Here is a 10016-nt window from a genome sequence, read left to right as displayed (position 1 = left end):
TACTCGATCGCAAAAACCACAGCCCACAAGAGCTGTGGAAGCAGTAAATCTCTAATCGCGGCTTAAATTCGCAGCAACTATACTCACGCTTTGCCCGGGAGCAAGCAACGCCTACTCCCAGTGAAGCGGTACACAGCGCAGGTAGAACTCACTCCGGCAGTCTCAACCAGCGGCATCACCCACGGACTCCTCGCTCAGGCGATGTCACTATGGCGTAACCTGATGCCCGCTGTCTGCCGTTCCACAGTCAAACCGACGTGTGTTAGTAATCACTCTTGTCGCGGTTTTTCCAGTTAAAACAACCCCGGACCAAACTGCTCCATGTCCTTTAAAAAGCGCGCTCCTCTCCATTTATCTTCTGTCCCCATTTATAGGGACAACGTCCAGACTCCTCCCCTCCTAACAGTCCACACCAGGTAACAATCCAATCAATTACAACCAGAATTGCACTGATTAAAACATTGTCACTCCTCACACCCCCCCATTCTTTAATCTTGTCAGTCCCTGACAAACACACAGAATAGGGATGAGTCACTCCCTATAACGGGCAGGAGGTTGTCCGAAGTTTGTCCGCACTGAACGTCGGGGAACATCCAGTCCATTTCCTCCTTCTGGGGCAACATTCACATACAACCCACATATTGGTACAGGGGGTTCACAAACAATCACTTCATCCCTTACCTCTGCAGGTGCACCTTCTGGGCTCGACACGCATGGCTTCAAAGCATTCCGATGTAAAACTTTTTCTTTCCCACCCTGCTCTGATCTTAAATGGTAGACCACCCCCGTCTCCCCCACTAAGCCTATAACCACATAGACTTCTGGATTCCAAAACCCCCCCATCTTGCCTCTACCTTGTCTTCCCCGATCTCGAATCCACACCCTCTCTCCAGGCAGTAGTGGGGCAGCATCAGCTCTACGATCATACTGACGCTTACCCTGGGCAGCAGCCACACTGGCTCTCCGTCTGGCTAGCTGGAAAGCATATGACATTTTTCCATTATGCACCCGTACCCACTCTCCGTGGGTTAGCCTATCTACAGGGGAATCTATACCCAGTGTAATGTGGACAGGCAGACGACAGTGTCGTCCAAACATCAAGAAGGCAGGGGAGAAATTAGTAGCACCATGCACAGTATTATTATAGGCTAAAAGCAACTCTGGGAGGTATTCAGGCCAATGGTTCTGTTTTTCTTCCTCCAAGGTCCGCAACATGTTTAACAGAGTCTGATTCAACCTCTCTGTTCTACCATTTCCACTGGGATGATATGGGGTAGTCCGACTTTTGACTGTCCCGTACAAAGTACACAGCTCCTTCATCAAGGCAGACTCGAAATTTGGACCTTGATCAGAATGGAACCGCATGGGGCACCCAAAAGTACTAATCACATGGGACCAAAGCACTTTCACAGTGGTGAGGGCTGTTTGATCTCGTGTTGGGATGGCCCATGCATAACGTGTGAACATATCTGTGATCACCAGAATGTTCTGATAAACATCGCTAGGTCTACTTAAAGAAAGGAAATCCAATGCTATAACCTCCATGGGAAAAGATACCTCTATTGGGTTCAAAGGGGCCCGAACCTCGGCTCTGTCTTTCTGCAGACTGCAGGTTGCACACCTTGCCTGAAAGCCACGCACCTCCTCTTCCATCCTTGGCCAGAAATAGTGCCTGCGAATATTTGGCAAAGTACGCTCAACCCCTGCATGCCCTGCAGCTTCATGATGTTTCCTCCATACCTCTTGGCACTTGGAGGCAGGGCAGACGACCTGCAAAAACAGCTCATGAGTATTAGGATCTATAGCCTTTCTCCACAGCACATTGTCTTGAATCAGTAACTTCCTCCTCTGCTGCAGAAGACGATTAGCACGAAGGGGCAATGCTCTACGCTCATCTCTACTGGGTACGTGCCCAGCCTTGATATAACCCTTAACCTTCTCAATATCAGGGTCACCCTCTTGATACGTTTGCCACTCCTTATATCCCACAGCCTCTTCGAGTTGGTCTAGAGATGCCTCTACCACTTGCACATCAGCCTTATCCACAGAAACTGTGGGTCGGAATAATCTGGAAAGCGCATCTGCGCCGACATTTTCCTTACCAGGGCGGTACTTCACCTCAAAATCAAATGATGACAGTTGGGCCACCCACCGCTGCTCGGTTGCTCCCAGCCGGGCAGTCTGCAAATGGGCCACAGGGTTGTTATCTGTGAACACAGTAAACTTTGTACCCATCAAGTAATCTTTAAATTTCTCCGTAACCGCCCACTTCAGTGCCAACAGCTCCAACTTGAAGGAACTATAATTAGAGTCATTGCGTTCGGTAGGGTGAAGAGTTCGACTGGCATAAGCGATTACTCGCTCTCTACCATCCTGAACCTGAGCCAAGATGGCACCCAACCCTTGATTGCTTGCATCAGTATACACCATGAAGGGTAGGGAAAAATCTGCATAGGCTAAAATAGGGGCCTGCGTCAGCGCCACCTTCAACTGATCAAATGCATCTTGACATGCTGCCGTCCACTCAACCTTCTGTGGTCGTGAGCTAGCAGCCGAAGTACCAGAGAGGAGCCGTGTCAATGGCAAAGCCATCCGGGCAAACCCTGGAATGAACCGCCGATAATATCCAGCAAGGCCCAAAAAGGCTCGTACCTGCCTCACAGTAACTGGGGCAATACAATCCTGAACTGCTGTAACCTTCTCAGGATCGGGCCTCACCCCTCGGCTGTCCACCACATGTCCCAAGAACTTGACTTCCCTCTGTAACAGCTTACATTTATCAGGCCGCAACTTCAGCCCATGTTCCCACAACCGCATGAAAACTGCATCTAGGTGCTGCAAATGAGTTGAAAAATCAGAGGAATACACAATAATGTCATCCAAATAAACCAATGATGATTCAGTAAGCAACCCACTCAGACACTGCTGCATCAATCGCTGGAAGGTAGCCGGCGCATTGCACAATCCGAATGGCATCCGCTCAAATTCATATAGGCCTAGCGGAGTAACAAATGCCGTCTTTTCCCGATCTCGGGGGTCCATACCCACCTGCCAATATCCACTAGCCAAATCCAAGGTAGAAAACCACCTAGATTGAGTCAATGTTGTCAAAGTTTCCTCAATCCTAGGCAAAGGGAAAGCATCCTTATGTGTAACAGCATTAAGCTTCCGATAGTCCACACAAAATCGCCAACTCCCATCTTTCTTCCTAACCATCACAATCGGTGCGGCCCACGGACTAACGCTCTCCCGAATAATACCTTTATTCAGCATCTCAGCCAGCAAAACCTTCATCTCCTTATACATCTTAGGAGGTAAAGGGCGGTGCCTCTCTCGAATTGGCGCAGCGTCACCAGTCAAAATCTGATGCTGGACCACTTCAGTTCTTCCAAAATCCTCATCGCCGGTAGCAAACACCTTGCGCCATTTCTGCAAAAAAATCTTGAACTCACATTGTTGTTGTGAAGTTAGATCGGCATCCCCAACTAGGAGATCCATCATCTGACTTCTATCCTCAGGGACAGTGGTAGCAACCTCGACAATCTGAACCTGTACAGCCCCATCAGGTTCAGAGATCAAATGAAGATCTCGTTCCCCACATACTTCAGCCTCATCTACTCTGAATAACCGGCCCAACTTCTGATATCGCCCAACCGACACAACGAAAGGATTGACATTACGTATTCGTACTGAAACTTGACCATGCCTTACTGTGGTGATTGTTCGAGCTACCTCAATTGGAAGGGATCCTGGCATTGCCTCCACCAACCCACAATACTCTGCTCCATGAGGTCCAGTCCGCACACAGCCCAACACCACAACTTCACTCCTGGCAGGTATTTTAATCCCATGGCGACTGGCAGGCCACACATACCCCACAAACCCATCTTTTGATGCCGAACTGGACTGGCACAGGGCAAAAGCCTGAGTCCAACCCTGTTGAGAGCAGCCAGTTAAAGAAGCAGTCGGCTGCTTCTGAAAAAGGGCTTCCCAGCAGTCAGCAACAACGTTCATACCAATAATAAAAGGGCTAGACAAATGCTCATCATGTACGATCACTACTCCACATGAGGGAATTTTCACTCCTTCTACCTCAAAATCCATTACTGCATATCCTGTGTATGGGATCTTAAGTCCATTAGCTGCTCTAAGGGTTAACACTGTCGGAACTTCCTGAAGGCCCATGCCTCCAAATGTTTCATCATACACACCTTGTCGCATTAGTGTCACTTGCGAACCTGTGTCCACAAGCCCAGTGAGTTGAACACCCCCCACATAAACTTGCACCCATGGACACTCCCCAATTATCCTATCAGTGGTCCCGATGTGCCCCCCTATTCCTGCAGCTTGGACCTCAGCAGCAGGAACATTTAGTTTAAAGGTGGTCTAATTTCAACACCATTCCTACAATTTCGGCCCAAATGACCTGGTTGATTACACCGACGACAAATTGGCCTCCCCTCTGGATCCCATGAATCGGTAGCCAAGGGAAGACGCCGTTTCCCTACAGCTGGCCTATCCGACCTAGATCTAAAAGGCATGGGACTTGTAGCTGATTTTATCTCTCTAAGTAACTCACGTGTCAATTCTTTCATCTGTCCATTCACTTCTCCCAGAATCTCACGCTTCAGTGTTTGTCTCCAATCCTCTTCCTGTGGGTAAGACTTAACACTTGAACATGCCCCCCTAATATAATCCCCTGTACCTGGGAGCTCAGGTCCATGGTGTTCCCCATCCAATAATTCAGCCTCCCGGCACACTGCCGAAAAGGACTCCTCAGGGTTCCGCCGTACATATGTCTTAAGGGCTTGTCGCAGGCTTCCATTATGGAGACCCAATAATAATTGATCACGTAATTGAGAGTCGGAGGGGGCCTCAGCCTCATCGCGTCCCCGTAGTCTAACAAACAACTCCCTTAAACGTAAAATAAAAGCTCTCAGTGGTTCACCATCTTTCTGCATACAACCAAAAAATCTGGAACGCAAAACTGCAAGGCTCATCTGATCCCCATATAGCCCATCTAAAAACTGCAAAATTTTGCCAGTTCTATCCCGCTCCCCTGGTTCTAAAACATTTACTTCCCGTTTGGCATCGCCAGTTAATGCGCCAATAATTAAACTAACTTGTTGAGCCTCCGTATATTGTGTAACAGCCAATACCCCTTGGATCTGCTCTTTCCATTCTGAATAATTAAGTTCCCCTTTTCCCCCATTGAATTTTGGAAGCCAGGGTGCACCTGCAAATATAGGCATCATCATTTTAAAAGAAAATGTATTAAATAATAAAAAAATAAACCTACTAAGATTGCTCACAATACCTGATCCTGCCGACTGCGCCAGAAAATGTAACCTGTCCAAGCTGGACGGACTACTTTAACCCAGACTACGCCACCTAGGAGGAAGAGAGCCCTAGGAACTCTTAATAAAATAGTCGTATTTCACCCAAAGGTTCCAGATCAGGTGGTGAGCAATCAAAACACTAAAGGATATATTCCACAAATTTATTACAATATAGCATAAAACACAATTGGATCTGCCCTCACAGAAGATGCCGCCAGACAACCTACCAAAAATAAAACCCACCAAAGTAAAACCCACACAGCAAACTAAATTAACCAAAAAGTACACAAACACGTTGTCACTAAAATATAATCCACCACAAATCACACACGGAGTCTACCGGCAACCACCGGAGGGGACTGTCCACACAACACTATACGGGAAAAATAATAAAATGATAAAAGTCCAGGGGAGGAGTCGATGAGGAGTCCACCACCAATCCAATTGGTCCCGCGTCACCGTTTCGGCCACGTCGCGCTGAAACACAGGAGAACTGGAGCAGTACTCGATCGCAAAAACCACAGCCCACAAGAGCTGTGGAAGCAGTAAATCTCTAATCGCGGCTTAAATTCGCAGCAACTATACTCACGCTTTGCCCGGGAGCAAGCAACGCCTACTCCCAGTGAAGCGGTACACAGCGCAGGTAGAACTCACTCCGGCAGTCTCAACCAGCGGCATCACCCACGGACTCCTCGCTCAGGCGATGTCACTATGGCGTAACCTGATGCCCGCTGTCTGCCGTTCCACAGTCAAACCGACGTGTGTTAGTAATCACTCTTGTCGCGGTTTTTCCAGTTAAAACAACCCCGGACCAAACTGCTCCATGTCCTTTAAAAAGCGCGCTCCTCTCCATTTATCTTCTGTCCCCATTTATAGGGACAACGTCCAGACTCCTCCCCTCCTAACAGTCCACACCAGGTAACAATCCAATCAATTACAACCAGAATTGCACTGATTAAAACATTGTCACTCCTCACATGAGCCATGGTGTGGAGTTAGCATCAGCCATGGTGTGGAGTTAGCATCAGCCATGGTGTGGAGTTAGCATCAGCCATGTGTAGTGTAATGGTCACACTTCTGATATCTCACGCCGAAAAAAAAATCTAGTTTATTTACCTCTGATCCATATCTGATTCAATGAGTTACTAGTTTGCTCTGGCGCCAACCACTGGCGATCGATTGATCGCAATATAATACTTAATTGGTGCCAGTGTTTGGATTTTGGGAACAGAGCCAAGGATGTGAGAAGCACTGAGTCGTAGTCTAAAGAAAGTAAGGAAAGTCCTGCTTTGATCTGGGATCAAGACGGGTGAATCTGGATAAGTCCAGCGATGAGGCTTGTATCAGCAGGAGCTACAGAGCAAACGTTTACACACCAAGAGTTTATTCTGAGCTCATAAGAGAGTCTGCTGCCCTCCTAACGTATTCAGTAATGTCTGAATACGACAGCTAAGAGATTTTAACAAATCATACCGATATAGCACATGAGCCTGGGGAAAACAACTGTATCTAACCTGGACTTCGTTGGCATGACATACAATGAATGACGCATTACACATTCAAATGACATATTTGACACATTTTCCCTCTCAGATACTATATTAATTTCTGAACCTTATCTAGTCTTTTTTTTACTTTTTAGTCATAATTTATGTTTATCCACTATATTACCAAGCATCATAAGTTCTACCTGGGTGAGTGAGGGAGGAAAAGTTGAGAGGTGAGAGGTGAAAGGTGAGAAGTGAAAGGTGAGAGGTGTGTGTGTAGGGACAGACACCATTACACTACACAGGTGTGAGTGTAAGGACAGACACCATTACACTACACAGGTGTGAGTGTAGGGACAGACACCGTTACACTACACAGGTGTGAGGTGTGAGTGCAGGGACAGACACCATTACACTACCCAGGTGTGTGTGCAGGGACAGACACCATTACACTACACAGGTGTGTGTGTAGGGATAGACACGATTACACTACACAGGTGTGTGTGTAGGGACAGACACCATTACACTACACAGGTGTGAGTGTAGGGACAGACACCATTACACTACACAGGTGTGTGTGTAGGGACAGACACCGTTACACTACACAGGTGTGTGTGTAAGGACAGACACCGTTACACTACACAGGTGTGAGTGTAGGGACAGACACCATTACACTACACAGGTGTGTGTGTAGGGACAGACACCGTTACACTACCCAGGTGTGTGTGTAAGGACAGACACCGTTACACTACACAGGTGTGAGTGTAGGGACAGACACCATTACACTACCACAGATTTCATTAAAACCTTTCAGATTGATCCAGTTTGTGTTGAAAACACCCGTCCAGTTGAACACCATTCAGGTCCATCTTGGCTCTGGCAGCAGTGGGCTGGGTTGGCCACCAGAATTATGACCTGAGAAATGTGAGAAATTAATATGATCTCAGCTGAACGTTTTTATTTCACACTATTGTGATCACGGGCAACATCTTTTCTTTCACGTGACTGTGACCAGGGTGATACCACCTGATTATTAATAAGGTAGTTCACCTCCATCTTCTAAAGCAAACCAAGACACCACATAAGCCCTCCACATAAAGTAATCAAAATATATATTGAAAAATAAACAGAAAAACGATGCATAATTTACCAAACTATATTATATTATAGTTTAGCATGTACGACCACAATCCACACCACATCCCTCTGGATTACCTTCAGATTTCTTACGGGCTGTCTCCAGTTGTAGGTGTTGAGCTCCGATGAAGCTCTGATCATCTGGCTACATTAGCCTGTCTGCTCCCTCTGGTGGCTGGTGGCGGTAAAGTGATGGAAGACCTTATATAATCTACTGTATATCATCTCTAATGATATAAAAGCATATATAACGTTTAATGATATAAAACCATTTCAAAATGCATCATGGACTATTAAGAGTAACTGTGGGAGAGAGAGAGAGAGGGAGTGTGTGTGTGAGAGAGAGAGAGAGAGAGAGAGAGAAGAGAGAGAGAAGAAAGAGTGGGGGATGGAGACAGGAAGAGAAAGGGAATGAGAGAGGGAGAAAGGAAGTGAGAGAGAGAGAGGGAGTGAGTGACAGACAGAGAGGGAGGGAGGGAGAATGAGAGACAGGGAGAGGGAGGGAGAGAGTGAGAGAGAGAAGGAAGACTGGGGGATGGAGAGAAAGAGGGAGGGAGTGAGAGAGAAGGAAGAGTGGAGAAAGGAAGAGAAAGGGAAGGAGAGAGGGAGTGAGAGAGAGAAGGAAGAGTGGAGAAAGGAAGAGAAAGGGAAGGAGAGAGGGAGTGAGAGAAACAGAGGGAGAAAGGGAGAGAAAGAGGGAGAGAGAGAGGGAGGGAGTGACCATGTTTCATTGAGAGGGAATCATTTGTGGTTTCCATGTTTTTGTAATGTTTACAATGTCACTTAAATTGATAAAATCAAATCAGTTACAAACAGATTATTATTCGGTCATTTCATTTCACTGCGTTTTTTAAGCTTAATTTTGAAACAGCACTTGACTGTGGTGTTTTGGAATGGATGAAAGTGGGGCTAAGATACAGGCGGGGCTAAGACATGGGCGGGGCTAAAATGATGCCTGCCAATTTGGTGTCCCTAATGTCTTCCCTGAAGATGGCAACCATAATAATTACATGTGTTTTATACGGACTCTTTTAACTCCGTATCACATTTCACATAAGCAATGAATGTAAATGTGCCATATTTTGTCAATTGTGATTTTTCACCACAATCGAAATTTGTTTTCCGCTTTTAACCCATCTGTGCAGTTAGAGCACACACACACACACACACACACACACACTAGTGATTATTTTGCCATGTGAATTCAGTCATTTAGTAAACCAGAGATGCTGTGAATAAAGATGTGAGTGGTGTTGCATGAGTAATGTAGGCTAGTCATGAAGTAGTGGTCAGTTCCCCTCTTACCTGTCTCTGGTGTGTATGCCTCGCAGTTTCTCTGCTGTCTGTCCCTCACCATCATGAGTGTGTGGGTGTGTCTCAGGCGTCAGAGCCGTCTGGCTGCCACACTATCGTTTGTTCATATGGTGATGACGTCGCAGGTGCTGAACAACTCTGTCTGATTTTTACATTTCTAAGCATCTAAGGTCTCGCTCACCTTTCTCCCTTTATTTCCTGTTTGCAACGACCACTGAAACAAAAGTGATCAACAAATCACGTTTCAGTTTTTTATGCATATCAATTAAATGACATCAGCGCCCTCTGCTGTCGACTTTCAGCATCACTCTATCTTAAGGTCAATGAACCATGAAGCCAAGCTGATGGGGACTGAATGGACAGCCTGCTGGACTGTCCAGATGGCCATTCTAGCCCTGAATGTAAACCACACCCCCTTGATAAGGGTTAGGGTTAAAGCACCGACTCTAACCAGGTGGTGTTCTGATAGTTCAGTGAGGAACAACACAAAGTTGTAGATCAGGGATGTCAAAGTCAAATACACCGAGGGCCAAAAAAACAAATTTGCTACAAGCCGAGGGCCGGACTGGTTCAATGTTTATTAAAACATATTGAAATGATTGCACATAGCCTATTGAACCAAGACCAACACAGTGTATATTATTTAATGTTTAAATGAATAAAGAAATATTTTCTTATGGATCTGTCAGTAATTTCAAGTGAAAACATTTTTCAACAAGCAAACAGATAAAAACAAACT

At 46.2% G+C, this 10016-nt stretch overlaps 1 long non-coding RNA gene across 1 annotated transcript in view; it reads right to left on the bottom strand.

Annotated features, from left to right (window-relative positions):
• Positions 1-8356, bottom strand: part of LOC143519366 (uncharacterized) — a 41150-nt gene extending 32794 nt beyond the window's left edge. The window contains exons 1-2 of the long non-coding RNA XR_013132414.1: positions 8042-8356; positions 7634-7741 (exon numbers count right to left, since the gene is read on the bottom strand). This is a non-coding gene — a long non-coding RNA (uncharacterized LOC143519366). The remainder of the gene's footprint in view (positions 1-7633; positions 7742-8041) is intronic.
• Positions 8357-10016: the final 1660 nt, after the last annotated feature.

This window comes from Brachyhypopomus gauderio, chromosome 1 (assembly GCF_052324685.1).
Source record: "Brachyhypopomus gauderio isolate BG-103 chromosome 1, BGAUD_0.2, whole genome shotgun sequence".
NCBI lineage: Eukaryota > Metazoa > Chordata > Actinopteri > Gymnotiformes > Hypopomidae > Brachyhypopomus > Brachyhypopomus gauderio.
The sequence above is the reverse complement of the archived record's forward strand: the minus strand, read 5'-3'. Positions and strand labels throughout refer to the sequence as shown.